This window comes from Poromitra crassiceps, assembly GCF_964638095.1.
Source record: "Poromitra crassiceps genome assembly, chromosome: 6".
NCBI classification, from domain to species: domain Eukaryota; kingdom Metazoa; phylum Chordata; class Actinopteri; order Beryciformes; family Melamphaidae; genus Poromitra; species Poromitra crassiceps.
This window is the reverse complement of record NC_139627.1, coordinates 63,844,342-63,859,548: the sequence shown is the minus strand read 5'-3', so window position 1 is coordinate 63,859,548 and position 15,207 is coordinate 63,844,342. Positions and strand designations below refer to the sequence as shown.

Below are 15,207 nucleotides of genomic sequence, written 5' to 3'. Positions count from 1 at the left end.
ATAGAAAATGTTAAAAGGCCATTAAACAGACCCTGCCAGTACAGCAGGAGCGTGCCAGTGGAGTCCACAGGAGAAAGGGATTGAGTGAGGGGAAGGGAAGGGAGGTCAGAGGGTTTCACCAATCACCACCACCAGTAAAGTGAGAGGCACACCAAACTGCTTGCATTCACACTACAAGAAAGCACACATGTTATTGCACATGAAACAGCATGCAGTAGAAACAATCTACCACTCTGTCCAAGTAGGATAAATGTACATGAAAGATAAGCAAGCACCACAAAATAGTGTAGAGAAACCCAGGATATACACCTACACCCAGTGACCCAACCACCTGCAGAACTATGGCCCTCCCAACCTCCAAACTGGCAAACAGGAATCCTTAAAATACTAAGTAGGGATGCACCGATATGAAAATTTTGGCCGATGCCGATATCCGATATTAACATTGCTGTTATGGCCGATAACCGATATTTACCGATGTCGATATGATCTGTATAAAAACACATTTCTATGATAATAAAATTTTGTAGATACTGAAAAACACATGTAAACACTGAATTTGAAAAAGTAATGCATTTCTTTATTTCAAAAACATTTGTAAAAGCCCATAAATCATAGATCTACTGCATTATTTCATCTCAATGTGAAGAATTTGGCTGATACCGATAACCGATATTAACATTGCAACATCGGACCGATACCGATATGTTAAAAAATGACTAACATCGGCCGATACCGATATGATTGCCGATATATCGTGCATCCCTAATACTAAGCCCTCTACAACCACTCAAATTGGTTTACAAAATGAAAATGAAATAAACAGCAAATTAATCAAAACAAAATGATACAGGACAAAAACAGCAGTGGCAACAGAGCCCCTCCTTCCACGAAATGCAGCAGAGCTAGGCCACACTAGGCCAGAGGTCTCAAACTCAAATTACCTGGGGGCCGCTGAGTGTCCAGTCTTGTCACAAGGGGGCCACTTCATGTATTTAAAAGAGAAAAATGCAACCGTTCGGTTCGAATTCTCAACATTAACAATTTATTCATTTATTTGAGGGACAATCTATTTTTTACATTATATGTGTTTATTTGAGGGACTTTGTTTTATTTTTTTAGGGACAATGCTAAATTACTAAATTAGGCAGTGTTAATTTTCAACTGTCCCTTGGAACTCCAGCTAGAATTAGAGCTGATCATAAATGTCACTTGACAGCTCAGTAATCCGCTCTGCCGCTGTGTTGGCTGAAAGGCTGATGTTGCTTAAGCAGTAGCGAACCCTGCCTCTCACACCTGGGCCCTCTGACCCGCCCGCATGACTACCCCCCCCCCCCCCCCCCCCCCGAATTACCATCTTGGCTTGTGTCTGAAAATAACAATAATAATCATCATGATGCTCTCAGCCCCGGCGCCAGGATGAAATGACTCAGGACACACACACACACACACACACACACACACACACACACACACACACACACTATAGCCTACAGTTAATTGGCACAGGCTCAGCGGCCGGCCTAGCCTATAAGTTTAAATAACTTACGATTTGATGTCTGTGCTATAGCCCAAGAGCCGCTCTCAGGGCGTTTTCACACTGGAACGTTTTAGGTCGACTTAACTGAGTTTTGGGGCCGAACACGGCGCGACTGGGTCAGTGTGAACATGCCACTCGAACTCGTAGTCGACGTAACTCACTCGCTCTCGGCCCAGCTGGAGAGGGTGGTTTTGCGTCGCCCTAACCACGGCTGGACTGTAATGTATTCTTACCGGTGCAATGGCCGGCGGGCCGCTGCGAAGTGGGCCGGTCAGGTTGGTGAAAATGTATGTATTATGTATCTGATTGGGCCGGTAGCGGCCCATTCAACATTATCTGTGCTGTTTACAACAAGCTCTGTGGCCATTAGTATCTGTTTCTGGGTGTACGAGGCGTACCTGAAGGCACCATGAGGGGCTCACCCACTCTTTACCGTGCAGAGCGAAGGAGACGCTCAATGGATTTTACGTGCAGATAGCGCGACTACGCTTCCTCAAAGTGCGGATGGCGTGACCGCAGTCCATTCAGGCGTCAATAATGAATGATTCTGGTCTCTGGAGTGGCCCTCTATGTTCGTCTGCCTCTCACTCGTTTGAGGTAAGTGTGGCAGCTATTTGAATTTGACCAAGCGATAGGATTCTGGGCTGGCTTGTAGCCTTGACGCGGTACACGCCAAACTCTATTAGAAAATGTGGCAATTTAACACACTGCCTTCCTTGATATCGGCAATCGCACCTACCTGGTAGAAAACTACCTAAAGGCCTTCACAAATTCGTAGAGCCTGCTGGTAAATTCGGCGTACATATGATGGACCAAGCACTACTTAATTTCAACAAAATGACAACTTTTAGGATTGGTGCACACTGCTAGGTAATCGATGAGTGAGCTAGCTAACGTAACGTTATTCATGGTGGTAGCCAGATGGGTTAAACGGCAACAACGACGTTATGATTTTCACGTTTTTATAACGTTTAGATTAATATCTAAACTGTGCTTATTAGAGTAACTTATAAACAATATTTCATTTCCAATGACTTGCTTGCTTGCTCCATCAAACACAGGCATGGAATGAGTTGAGTTGTAACAGACTATGGGGAAAGATACATCAGACATATGGGAAATGTTTGTGTGGCTATATTATGTCCAAAGTAATCTACTCTATATTTTTTGGTTTTGAGTATCTAAGTTTTAGTTTAGTTTTATGTTGTTATGTTTAGTACTGTACTTATGTCTATTTGATAAGTAAACGTTGAGTTCTCACTGGGCACGTTTATTCAATGCTGCAACATAATTACGCCTAAAACCCCTAGACCGGGTCATAACATGTGGCTTTATAAGTAAATCCCCAACCCATGCGAGCGCGAGCTCGAAGAATTGGGCCGATTCGAAATTGTGGGCCTGTCTGACACATGGCAGGTACCTATTTTGGTCTCAGTCCAGCCCTGGCCCTAACCCTACCCTAAATACGGCGCAAGTGATGTGTGAACGCACGCCGACGTCAGCTCGTCCTAATGCTGTATTTCTAATGTTAACGTCAATTCGGCGTTCACAAACATTGCATAAACAGTTATTGGCCAAATTACCACCAAGGGCATAGCAAGCCTAGCGTTACAAACGTTAATGTTTACAACTTACCTGGCTGTTCACCGATAATATCTGCGTATGGTGAGGGCTTCACGGTTCAACAGAATCAATCTGCGCCTTGTCCTGCTTTGTCTGGAGATTCGCATCCGCCGCTCCAGTACATGAAAACATTGTTTTCCAGATGCAGCCGTGCAATCGTTTTCAAATTCAACACTTTCCCGATATTGAAAGAGACAAACGATGTAAAATGCAAAAAGCAGTACCAAGAGCAAACGGCGTTGCTGTTCATTCTCCATTCTTCATCTAGGGACAAATATTGCAAACTAGCTTAGGCTATAAATGTCAGGATATATAACAAAGACTGTGAATGCTCTATGTTTATGTATCTGTCCCTATAGAAATAAACTTTTCAATCAATCGTTCAGTTCTGTTACACATCCCGGGCTTCCTTTCCGGGTGGAATTACGCTATACGCGTCTACTTCCGTCTGGTTGGCATGGATACATGACGCTCCACTCTGTAGAACGACGGCCTGGGCGCGGTGATAAAAAGCACATGTGAAACGAAGCCGCTCTAGTTGAAAATTGAAACATTGTATGCTTTTCACTGCTGCGGCAGCGCCTGGCTCGACCCAAATATGTGTGAAAACGCCTCAGTCTCCGCGCCGAAAAGGAGACAGTCCCAGCCGAACAGCTTCTGTTTTTCGCTTGATCCAGTCATCCACGAGCATAATTGCTGGTGTTGAAATGCCTCTCGTATTTTTTAGTTTGCTGAGCTAAATCAAGAGCTGGTGTGGGCCTTCCCTTCCCTTCCCAACCAACTCCAACTTTTCATTCAATGTTAATCTGGCAAATGCATTGCTTGCGCGGCTGCCATGACGCTGACTTCCTCGAAAACAAAACAGACTGCGCGCCTAGATGTGGCGAATTCTGCCCCGCACCTGGAGTGTCTTGACTCTTGACTTGTCGCAAGTCACATGACATGGGCTTGACCACACAGAAGGCGGAATCTGTCATAGAGTCAACGCTGAGCATGCCAATCCATTTAGAGGGATGATATGATTGGTCAATTTTACTGTCACTCGAAAAATATCCTCACGGTGAATTCAATACATCAACCCCCTGTGAATTTAGTAGAGGGAACGCCAACCAGAGAGCTCTGCTATTCTTCCCAACAACACAGAGGTGCACAATTCTAATAGGGTCACACAAAGGGCTTCATTCAGTTAACCCTTCACAGGCCAAATCAAACTGAACAGGCAGTTTTAAGGGCTTATTTACTCAGAAACATGTTTGTTTAGATGATGATTGTCAATTTATGAATTAATATAATAAAATTACCTTTTAAATTTTATTTTTGAAGAACATGTTAGTGTCACAGGGTGATGTATTGGTGTGTGTGGCAGAAATGTGGGTGCCATGGTTAACCTGGGGGTGGCACTGTCTGTAGGGGGAGTTTCTCTATTTCCCGGGACTGTCTTAATTATTCGGGGCACAATGGCTGTGATTAGCGCACGGGGCTCTGTGGGTGGTTCCCTCAATTGCTCCGGACTCTTGATTAGGGGATGCAGAGCTGGTGTGCGAGACAGAGACGAACACACAGAAAGCAGACGGAGGGACAGACCCAGAGGCAGAGAGAGAGCCTGGAAGCCAGCCGTGATACGGAGAACATGGAGGACTGACGTGCACCAGTCGAGAGGAGGAATGGCGGAGCTGGGGAGCAGTATTCAGCCCTGCCTGCGGTTTAGCTAAGATTGGTGGGAGCGGCTTTGGCTGGGATGGCCAAGCTACCTCCTCTTCCCTCGCGTACCTAAGGTCGCACCGTGGCTGATGCACGGGTGAGAGGGAGAGGGGGGGAAGGCCCCGGAAGTCGCTCCACCATGAACTGTGAGCCGCAGGTGGGGTGAGAGCTCCCCAGTCTCTTTCTGTTTCAGCTGCCATTCCTCCTCCAGACGAACCGAGCGAGTCAGTGTGTCAGCTGTGCTTGTGACGGATGCGAGAGAACACGAGGGGCCAGAGCTTGTGGCAGCGGACGAGTTGAGCCGACCTGAGAACCGAGAGCGAGCCGAGCGAGCCGACCTGAGACCTGAGAGGCGGAGGGACGAAGCCGCCTGGAAGCGTGGGAACAGCCAGAGGAACGCTGCGACCCCATCTCGCACGAGCTGCGAGGGAGAGAGGACAGGAGCGACAGCGGGAGACACGTCGTGTGAAAGCGGAGGGGTGGAGGTTCGCTTCCCCCCTCCTTCAGTTAAGTCCCGCTCCATTTTTATTGTTTTATCTTTGATTGTGACCAGCTCCATGGACAGACGACGCGGGTCTGCCCGCAAGCCTAACCCCAGACATTGTGACAGTAAGAAGAACGCTCAGTGGAACTACTATAGCTTACTACTACACGGAACGAGGAGGAGCCCTTAAGGCGTGTCGTGCACATTACGTTCGAGTGATTTATATGCAATAGACGTATTGCATTTCTTTTGCAGTGAATTGGGTTGCAGTGCATTTATCCACTATTTAACTTGGCTCATCCAAAATACCAGTCCTAGTGAGTTATCCTACCATTTTTGAACTGTCATTTATCTGGGGAATTAAGCATTAAGCCCTGCTCTGCTCTATACCCTCTTCGTCAGCTGGAGACGTCAGGAGAGGACGGGGAACCGGACGAGAGGGAGACAACGCAGTTGCTCAGCAGGGACTGGCAGATACTGACAGATCGGTTGTTACACGGACGCTGGACTCTTTTAAATAGGCACATCTCTCTTTTTATATTTTAGTAATAAAAACCCTTTGTTCAACTTTCCATCTTTGTCTGTGTATGCTGTTTGGGCCAGCACCACTCCCCAGTAGAAAACAATCTCTCACAGTCACGCACACACCCGTGACATTAGGCCCTCACAGAGGGCCTAGGGCCCTGACGGTTCCCCACTGCTTAAGTGACTTTTTTTCTGGACAGTCGATATAACATAACAGAAGTGGAGTATTGGCCAGAATGACATGAACATTTGGAAACTTATTCAGCGGGTATCTTGCATGTTGCGTTCAGGTGCATTGTAAAAAAACATATATATATATATATAAAATAGCTTACAGACCTTCAAAATCCCACATACTTTTACAGGAGATGCATCAGGCTTTGATCCACGTCCCACCGTCAAAAAAACGCAATTGACGTCTTTAGACGTCATTGGCACTCTACGTTACTATTTGAATTGACGTCTTTAGACGTCATTGGCACTCAATGAGTTAACCCTTAATGGCAGTAGAGCAGAATGGCCCTCTGTAAAATCCTCCATATGGGCTGTTGCAGAATGGAATTTGTATCAATAACATCCTTCTTCATCTGCATTAACCAGATAGCATCTCAAGCCAAAAGAGACCGGTGACCAGAAAACCAGTTGTGACATCAAAATATTAATTAAGCCAGGAGTCAGAAAAGTTGTCTCTCAGAATTGTATTCATCCAAACATACATCTTTGCAAGTAGAAGGTTTCCATTTGCATAGAGACTGGCTTACGTACTGATAACTTTTACAATAAAAACCGATAACCTACTGACATACCTTATTCTAGCATTACTCTGCCTTAAACATCACAGCGGTGTTGGGAAAGAGCGAGGCAAGCCTACCACTAGCCGTGCAAGGCTGCCTTTTAAATGAGCTGCCAGACTAAGAGCAGTGGCTAATTAGCCAGGTATCCACCTTTTCTGAACCACCTGTTCTGAATGGGGATGATTAGGGGGCATCACAACACTAGAGGGGAAGGCTCAACCCACTATATAAGCATCAAAAAGTTGTAGACATTAGTTTCAACCCAAATCCTAAATGTTGCCATTTCCCTGTTTTTACTGTTTGCTGTTTGGGGTTGGAGTGGGCGGTACTTAGGGCTCATTATGTTCTATTTTTATCCCGTCATAAAAATGTATCAATCATAAAGAAGCTCTCAGTTGTCTGTCAAACCTGAGATTTCAAATATGTTGCCCCCTCCAGCATGAGACGTTACTTGCACGTGTGCTCAGCATTTACCAGTCCAGGGACTGTGACTCGCTATTAAGGCTCCAGGAAACCCCCACAACTTCCAGCACGACTCAGCTGTTGACAAGTGCCCACATTCGGGCTACAGCTGAAGAAGCGGGTCGGGGACACACTTCGACTTTAGCGAGAGACAAATCGCGATTTTTTAAAGGCATGTTTCAAAATCTCATCGCGGCAGTTCTTTATATGTACACATTTTATGCTCATGTTTTTGTATCTTTGATGGGCTATTTTCGTAGCCTGGTAAACCAGCCGGTCACGTGAACTCACATTTCATTTCGTTGTGTGGAACTGTCTCCCTTAGCAAAAATAAGTATTGTAGCGAAGCTAGTGTGCTCGCTGGGGGCAAAGCTTCTGGGCTTGCCTCGTGAAGTGTGCTGGATCGTGTATGAAGGCTCACGGGCTGTGATCGATCAGAATCACGGAGATGGAGATAGGGACCGACATGTCGGTCCTGGGACGCGGTTGAATTACCACTGTTGACCTGTCTGGGTGTAAGGCAGTTGGTCACCAGGGCCTGGCTGGTTGTAAGACAGCAGGGGTTCAATTCGGGTCCGGGATTAGTTGTGCTAATGGTTGACATTATTAGGGGAGTAAGAATACCTGAAGAAGTATGGAAGTCGAAGGAATCTCGAAGGAATCAAGCAGGAATCTCTCGGATGTGGTGTAGCGTCACGGAACACTTTGTATATATGGTCGCGATCCTGTGTATGACATCACGTCATTGGTGATGTCACAACGTTCGAGGGAGCTATGACTTCATCTGTGTTATGTCTAACATCGCCGGTGACCTCACAGGTGAACTCTATGCTATGACATCATTGTCATCGTTGATGATGTCATCATCATTACGTCGTTGGCGCGCCGGCTGGTAGGCATCGACTGCCCCAAGAACAGGCCTGACGGTGGGCCATTATGGACCGTTTCTACAGCCGCTCCCAGATTCCTGTGGGGAATCTGTATTCTTCCAGAAATGGCCGGAATGGCCCTCCAGTCCCACCTGGTATAGGCAGGGCTTGGTTGATTATTCTGGGAGTGAGGGGGGCTGTGGCCCGCCTGGCCACCAGCCGGGTGTAGGCACGGGTCCGCGCGCCGTTGTCCAGTCCCGTACATCACAAGAGCCAAGATTTGGTGACCGTCCTCGTTGGCTAGGATGTGTGTGGGATCCTACTGCTGTAGTGAGCTGTAGTGGCCTCTGGGGGCTTGAGTTTCCAGTTGAGGAAACTCAGCGGCGTGAGGTCAGCGCGGGAGCCGCTCAGGAGCCGGGGGTCTACCCAGCCACTGCGGTAGTGAGGAGCCTCTGGTTCTGGTGGCTTGAGTTTCCAGTCAAGGAACCTCAGCGGCGTAGGGTCGGTGCGGAAGCCATTTGTCTGCCCTCGTTGGAGGGAGGCCTCTGCCCCTAGTGCCTCGTTGGCCGCCCCGTGGAGCGCCGGTGTGGCATCCTCACTGAGGTCACCGAAGGTCGTACACTCCTCCGGCTTGGGGGGAGCCGACCTGAGGCCACCGTAACTTGGCTTCAACTCCTCGCTCTTATCCGCGGTCGTGTGGAGTCGGGGTGTCTTTGGCCAGCGATCTGGGCTGAGAAGAGGTGGTCCGTCCCCCCACTCTTCCCAGGCCTGCAGCAGTGTCTCAGGTAGGACTGGATCATCCCAGCCTGGTTCCCATTTCCATAGGTGCTGTATGAGCAGGATAAGATGGATCCTCCCGAACTGATGGAGGGGCAAATTCCTCGGACGGGATTCCTGCTGCAGGGCGGTGATGGGGTAAGGTTGCTCGCCTAGACCAAGGTTCGGTTCCGTAAAGGCTCTCTTGGTGCAATAGGTCTGCTCTGGGCAAATTGCCGGCGAGACGATGAGGGAGACGGCCGCCCCGTGAAGCATCTGGGGCTCCTGCCTCGCCGTCCGCAAAGGCATGTCCACTTGCTCCACTTGCTCGGACTTCTTGGCCTCCCTGGAGGCCTTGGCTGGAGTTGTCTCCATGAGCCCGGGCAGGGCCAGGAGGTGAATTCTGGGAATAGGTAGTTGAGATGGCTGGTCCCGTCCTCTGGGGGGGTCCCAGCTGTCGTGTCCAGCTATCTTGTGGGAATGATTGACGCCGTCCGGCTGGCTGTGCCCTGTGCTGTTGGTCCCAACGTTCGCCGTGCCTACCTGAGTGTGGGGTATCGCAGTGGCGGGGTCGGCCGCCCCGTTGCACTGTATTGCATGCTCAGGGTCGGCGACCTCTGTCCTAGGTGGGAGTGTTGGTGGCATTGGCACTGGAACAGTGGGTTCCGTAGTTTGGGTCGTTGGCTCTGGAGCCGCCGTGCTGACCTGACCCTGGTCGTGGGAGGTGAGAGGCACAGGTGGAACTGCCGGGTCCCCGGCAAGCAGACAGGCGCGAGGCCGGGCTGCTACGTGCTCCTGCTCGACTTGCAGCCGGGCACGAACCCGGGCCTCGTGGTGGGTCAGCTCAGCTTGCCGCAGGTGTCGGCTTCTCTCCAGGCGGCGGGTGATCCGCTCTCTAGCTTGGAGGGCCTCCTCTTGGGCCTGTTGGGCCTCTGCTTGGGCCTCTGCTTGGACCCGTTGAGCCTTTGCTTGGACCCGTTGAGCCTCTACTTGGACCCGTTCTCGGGCCCGCCTCGCCGCTTTGGTTTGCTCATTCAGCCGGTCGTACTCCGCATCGGCTTCCTCCTCCTCCGCGTGTTGGCGGCGAAGGCTCTCGGTCGCCAATCGTGTCTTGTATTCCTCGTAAGCTGCCGCTTGGGCTGAGGAATACGCGTGGGCGCGTACGGTTGACCGTGAGCTGGCGCTAGAGTGTCGCGATGCACTATGGTGACTGCAGTAACTGCTGGCGCTATGATAGTGAGAGTGACTGGGGCTCCTCGACCGAGGCTCTGCTCGGGAAGGGGGCCGGACCCCTTGGTACTGGGCTGACCCATACCGGCCTGGGGTCTCCGGGTCATAGGCGAGGGCCTGGGCCGAAGATATTCCGTCATGATGGCTTGCGCCCTGATGATGGTGACTCCTGCGCCCGCTAGGGCTGCGGGATACATGGGCGTCTCTGTCGTCATAGGTCAAGCCTCCATGACCTGACCTGTCCCGACTTGACTGGTGGCCAGCTTGATGGGACCTGCCAGTGCGTTGGGATTCCTTGAAGTATTCAGTGATGTCCTGGTTGGTCTCCCTTTGGCGCACGATCGTAGCATCGAATCGTAGCGTCGAGTCCCTTGCCTGGGATGCCTGAGCAGGGAGTCGGTGGTGGCTGCGGATGAGTTCCTGCCCCGGTTGGATCGTCTGGTGGGAGTGTAGGGGGTCTGGCCCTTTAGTACTACTCCGAACCCTGGATACTCTGCGGTATCCAGATTCGATCTGGTGGGGGAAGGGTTGCTCCTCTGGTCGGTAAGGTGCCGTGACCAGAGCGAGCTCACCTGACTCCTGCTCCATCTCTGAGCGTCGCAAGTCCTCTGATCCGCTCGAAGGACCAAATTGTACCGAAGCTTGTGGGTCAGAGGACTTGTGGATCCGGCTCCGAGGACCAAATTGTAGCGAAGCTAGTGTGCTCGCTGGGGGCAAAGCTTCTGGGCTTGCCTCGTGAAGTGTGCTGGATCGTGTATGAAGGCTCACGGGCTGTGATCGATCAGAATCACGGAGATGGAGATAGGGACCGACATGTCGGTCCTGGGACGCGGTTGAATTACCACTGTTGACCTGTCTGGGTGTAAGGCAGTTGGTCACCAGGGCCTGGCTGGTTGTAAGACAGCAGGGGTTCAATTCGGGTCCGGGATTAGTTGTGCTAATGGTTGACATTATTAGGGGAGTAAGAATACCTGAAGAAGTATGGAAGTCGAAGGAATCTCGAAGGAATCAAGCAGGAATCTCTCGGATGTGGTGTAGCGTCACGGAACACTTTGTTTATATGGTCGCGTTCCTGTGTATGACATCACGTCATTGGTGATGTCACAACGTTCGAGGGAGCTATGACATCATCGGTGCTATGTCTGACATCGCCGGTGACCTCACAGGTGAACTCTATGCTATGACATCATTGTCATCGTTGATGATGTCATCATCATTACGTCGTTGGCGCGCCGGCTGGTAGGCATCGACTGCTCCAAGAACAGGCCTGACGGTGGGCCATTATGGACCGTTTCTACAAGTATACTTCAAGTTTATTTTATTAAGTAAACTTAAGTAAAGACCAAGTGTACTTTTATGCAAGTATACTTATATACTCAAGTATACTTTATGCACTAAGTATACTTATATCAATATACTAGTAGTATACTCCAAGTGTACTTGCCTAATACTTCTTGACACTAAATTGGCACTAAATTGGCCCAATTCAGTATACTTTATGCACCAAGTATACTAATATAAATATACTAGTAGTATACTCCAAGTGTACTTGCCTAATACTTCTCGACACTAAATCGGCCCAATTCAGTATACTAGTAGTATACTAAGTAAGTATACTACTAGTATACTTTAGGTTTAAGGAAAAAGTATGACCATGTGAGATTCAAACTCAGGGCCCCTTCCTTTCGGCACAATGTCCTGTGTTTTATCCACTTGGCCATCCGTTCAGCTGAGTAAAGTAGTGAATGTTGACCATACCACTATATGTGTATCTGTCTCTATTCTAACACTATAGGTCGGATTGGGCTGAACATTTGCATGGAGGTGGGTTATGATCTGGGGAAGGTCATGAGCAGATTGGAAAGTCCTGGAATCATCCGGAAAGTCCTGGGAAATCCTGGAAACGACCTGGAAAACACCTCATGCCCACAGCCCAGTTCGGATTGGGCTGAAATTTTGCATGGAGGGGGGTAGTGATCTGGGGAAGGTCATGGGCATGTCATCAAGTCCTGGGACCACCTGGAAAGACCTGGAAAATCCTGGAAAATACCTGGAAAACACCTTACGCCCACACCCCAGGACGGATTGGGCTGAAATTTTGCATGGCGGGGTGTTAGGATCTGGGGAAGGTCATGGGTCCATCACCAAGTCCTTGAACCACCTGGAAAGTCCTGGAAAATCCTGGAAACCACCTGGAAAATACTTCACATCCACACCCCAGGTCAGATTGGGCTGAAATCTTGCATGGCAGGGGGTTATGATCCGGAGAAGGTCATGGGCACTTCATCAAGTCCTGGAACCACTTGGAAAGTCCTGGAAAACACCTGACACCCACACCCCAGGTGGCATTGTACTGAATATTTGCATGGCGGTGGGTTGTGATCAGGGGATGGTCATAGGCAGGTTGTGTACTTCTGGAAACCATGTCTGGACACCACCATTATGGTGATGTGATTTACATGTATGCCTCTCCATCCGTCTTAAAGCCTCTTGATGCTGTATATCATAGCGCTCTGCGTTTTGTTACAGGTGATGCTTTCAGTACACATCATTGTATTCTGTACGAAAATGTGGGTTGGTCCTCCCTGTCGGAGCGTAGAGATCAGCACTGTCTGATATTTATTTATAAAGCATTAATTGGGAAACTTCCACCTTACTTATCCGCACTCCTTTCTTGTAACAGTGGAGGTTATCAAACACGATCGCGGTCCTATATCAGACTGTCTGTCCCACGGGTGCGAACCGAACAAGGAAAGACCGCTTTTTCTTGGTTCGCCCCCAACAGATGGAATGTGCTCCAGGAAAACTTAAAAATAGATAATTTGATCCCGCTTGCTTCTTTTAAAGCACTTTTAGAAAGCATTCCTCGCAGGGTGTGTTCATGTTTTCTTTGAAATTATTTAATTATGCTCTTGATGCTTGTTATTGTCTGTTGTGTTAACCTGTAATTTTGTAACTGCTGTATATGTTCTTTGTACACCAGGGCTCCCTTGTAAATGAGAGCTTGCTCTCCAGGGACTCTCCCTGTATAAATAAAGGTAAAATAAAATAAATAAATAAATAAATAAAATAAAAACCATAATTTCCAGCGAAGCAAAAGTCACAGTTGTATTGCTTTAATTGTGCCTATAAAAGGGTGCATGGGCTCTGTTTGTTTCTCTGTTTCAATTGTCCCTCTGATGATTTCATTCATGAATTAATGTCTATGACATCATCACTGATGATGTCACAATCTCTATGACATCATCACATCTATGACATCATCAGTGGTGGTCATCAGTGAGTGATGTCATCAGTGATGTGAAGTTGAGCAATTGTGTGCTGAGTGACATCACTCAAGCACTCCATATATTCTGGTAGCCTTAGCAGCCAGTATACATCAAGTCTGCTACTCTCATATATGGAAGAATTGTCAATAAAATCAGCCAAATGTGTATGGTGTATACTACCTCAAAGAAACCGATATGTCTGAAAAAGTATTTAATCGGCTATAATCTATCGACTATAAAGAACCACATGGAAATAAGCCTCTGGGATTTATTGTGATATCCTGATTTTTCCATTTTATATGCAGAACTGCTGTAGCCTACTTCAAATAAAACAAATCAACTACAAGCCAAGTATACTTATACTTTCTGTATAAGGCAAGAATACTTATTTATACTTTTCTTGTGTGTATCTCAATCACAAGTTTAAGTACAAGTACAAGCCAAGTATACTTAGACTTTTCTGTATACTGTGTAAGTACACTCAAGTATAAGTATACTTAAGTGTAAGTATACTGTATACTGTGTAAGTACACTTAAGTATAAGTATACTCAAGTGTAAGTATACTTAAGTAACATTTTTATAAGTATATATTTGATATAGTAAGTATATCAAAAGTAAACTGAAAGTATACTCTCTCATTTTAAGTTTAAAAGAAGTATTCTAAAGTATACTAATTGTACACTTGTATAAACTTCTTTTTGCTAAGGCTGGCCTGAAGCTTTCACCCAGTGCTTGCAGGGCAAGCCCAGAGCATGGGTGGGAGTAGTTGTGTTCACAGACAAACGCCTTCAGCCAATCAGCATAACAAAACAAGTCGCACTGTGCTCTTCAGTGCAGAGCCAGCCACTTTAGCATGTAGCAACATTAGCAAGCTAGCAAAGTAGCGTTATGGCTGAAATTATTTTTGCCAAATCAAAAAAAATCCAGAAAATATCCCTCTTTTTCACTGCCCAATGTTGGCAGGTACATGTATGTGCTAAAATCTCTGTTTGAGTGAGCAGAGCTGCTCCGTGTCCACATACGAGTTGGGCATGTCAGAATACTCGACTCTCATTGGCTATTGGTGAGCATGCTGCAGACTGGCTGCAGCATTTTTGCATCATGCACAGTCTCACAGCAAAGAAACAGCATTGAGAGCGTAGATGAATATGTGTTGAGCAGAGAGATTGCTGCTCCTAATTTGATATACTTGCCAACATTCAATTCAGTTCAAATTTGACTGGGTGGTTAATAACAACTTATCCTGTGGTATGACAAACTCAAAACACATTTATATTTGGTTTCCAGGGACTTGTAAGATACAGGAGTCCAAATGGCTTCAAAATGGCCTCAAATTCCTGGGAGGGGGCAACACTTTGAAGTGAGAGAGTAATTAAATATCAGGCTTTTATTGTGGTAATTACCCAGAAAATATAGAGCACACAATCACCCAGGTATTGATCCAACTATGATTACACAATGTATTAAAGGTATTTTCATTAATGTATCTTCGGGGATACAAAGGTATCTGGTATCTTTCACAGTTTAAAGCTGCATTCAGCAATGTTTTTGTGTGAAAATAAGTGTTAAATGCCACTATATTCTGACAGCAATAACTGAAATAATGTTTGGTCAGTAACTTGGAACTCCCAACCCCCCACTGTCCTCTTTCTCTCTCCTGTAGCCCTGCATGCAGGGCAGACATATCTCCTCAACTGTAACTTGTAGAGACTCAGGGGTGGTGGCATTGGATTCAAAGTGAAAAAATACACAATAGTCCTTTACAGGCATCGCGATCTGACCTTCTGTTTCCCAGAAAATGTAAACATTTCTCTGATTGGATAGTGGGAGGTTGATGCCTAATTTTTATCCAACCAGAGAAATGTTTACATTTTGTGGGAAACGGAAGGTCTTTTTTTTTTTTACAATCCTGAGACAGAGGTGTGACAGCCTGTATGGTTTCAGATGGAAAGA

General features: G+C 47.4%; 1 protein-coding gene across 1 annotated transcript in view; it reads left to right on the top strand.

The window, feature by feature from the left end:
* Positions 1 to 15,207, top strand: part of LOC310778027 (uncharacterized protein) — a gene marked incomplete at both ends in the record, with an annotated part of 71,996 nt that overhangs the window by 20,012 nt on the left and 36,777 nt on the right. The window lies entirely within an intron of this gene.